Below are 2137 nucleotides of genomic sequence, written 5' to 3'. Positions count from 1 at the left end.
AATATATTTTCATATATACACATTCATATATTTAAAATTATATTCTAGGGATAGTTTTTAACTCCATCTCTCTAGGTTATCCTCACTTTAAAGCTTTTCCCCCATTATGAACACACCCATTTTTCATTAAACACCTTCCAGACTAGCTTGGAATCTGTGACTTGATAGATACGTGAAAATACATTATTTCTACTATGAAAGAAATCAGGTTGAAGTAAAACAAATTTAATGTGAGAGGTGCTGCTTCTGGCTAGAATTCTTTCCCTGGATTTCAAGCCTTTTATTTACTGAGGGCTAAGTTTTCCACCGCTGAGAAGTGTATCTGTCTTAATCTTTTTAGCCCACGAAAACAAACAAGCAAGCAGGAAAACCACCACAAGGCACCGTGAAGAACCTCGGAAGGGTTCTTTAGCTGGATGTATCCTACACAAACGCTGTTTGCTGCTTACTGTGCAACATTATTGCTCTGTTGACTGAAACTGCCAGAAGTACTTTGAAGAGTAATGATGGAAACAGCCTTCAAAACCAGCCTTTGAGAGAGACAAATGAACCTTGTTTCTTTTGGGAAATAACATACAATTAAAGAGAAAATTTCTTTTAAAAAGTGTTTTGGCAGCAACTGCCCAAAGGCTTTATTTCTTTAATCTGGGATAAACAAAAGTTAGATCTTCAATTTTCACCTTTAAAATGCAAAATTTTGGTTCTAGCTGCAGAAGAGACCATTTTTCAATGAGCTGAGGCATCCCAAACACCGGACCTTTGGGTCAATTGACAGTAGACCTTTCAATCCTCTCCTTTTCTCTGCTGTCAGAGATGCAAGGCTGCACGCAAAGAGATGTATAACGGCAGTACATTTGCTCACTACAGGAACATAAAATTCACTTTGATATCAAGGCCAAAACACCCTTTTCCTGTTTCAAACACAACTACAGAAGGCAGCTCATCACAAAGCAAAATAATCAGACTAGTTAAGATGTGTAAAATGGTGACTCATGAACTCAGTAATCATTCTTTCCAGAAAGTACAGGCTACGCTTTCTACTGATCACAATCTGATCAGCTCCATTCACTTCAAACTCACTTTTTCAAAAACCTAAATCTTCTTGCTCCTTAAGCGTAATGAGATGTTGTTTCTTTGAAGCAGTTAATTGCTACTGCAATAATCTATAACTCACTGTACATGTATTACCTTCAGTTAGTGATTTGTTTCAAAAGAAATCCCAGTGCGATGAGTAAGAGTAGAACCGGGGATGGGGTTTTTTTATACAGCATGGCAGGGACAGCCACTACAGATCTGAAGTGGTAGATTTCTCTGTGCCAGTACTCAGACCTTGCTCCAGAAAGGGACAACAGAACCTGATTTTCCAGCTGTGAAAGTGATTCTGTGGTCATACATCTAGATGTTGGTTCAGGACACTGCACTCCTAAATCACCACCTACTTTTCTGAAAGACTTCACAATGCAACTCTTTCACCTTGTGCTTTAGATTCTCATTGTTACTCCTCCATTAGGTACCCAGTGCAAAATAGAAACGAACAAAGGAAGAAGCAAAGCCAAAAAGATCCAACCTGTATGACTCATTATGTGATACAAACCTTTTCTGCATGCTCACAGAATCTGTTTCACAAAACCAAAACAAAAGAGTTGCCAGTTACCAAGATTAGAGCATTACTCTTCCAAAACTTAGCTTTTCCTTCCCGCTCCCCCTCCCCTCCCCCCCCCCTTAACCTTGCAGAATAGGTAGCTATTTTCCTCTGAATATATTTCTGGCAGGCAAGTTCTGAAAAACCTTGTGCCAAGAATCCCACAGATTGAAAACACAGCTGTTCAGATTCACTGATCTAACCTGTAACACCATGGATACTCCCGTCGGTGAAGCAGGCTTAAGGGGCAGACAAAATGACAGCTGGCCCATTTCTTCTCCTGCACGTAAATCCCATTTAGAATAGGATTAAGATAACTGGAAAACAACGTATTGATTGAACAACAAATCCTGCCTAGCAATGGGACATATATGATTTAAGCAATTTAAAATGTTTAAAGAGGGCTTTAAATACTCTCTGAATAACAGTCACTTAAAAAGGGAAGCAACATTCCGGAAACCATGTTCAAGTTACTTCAGTTTACTACAGGTTTAA

Source organism: Buceros rhinoceros, unplaced genomic scaffold (assembly GCF_000710305.1).
Source record: "Buceros rhinoceros silvestris isolate BGI_N320 unplaced genomic scaffold, ASM71030v1 scaffold3256, whole genome shotgun sequence".
Lineage (NCBI taxonomy): Eukaryota > Metazoa > Chordata > Aves > Bucerotiformes > Bucerotidae > Buceros > Buceros rhinoceros.
This window is presented reverse-complemented; position numbering follows the sequence as displayed.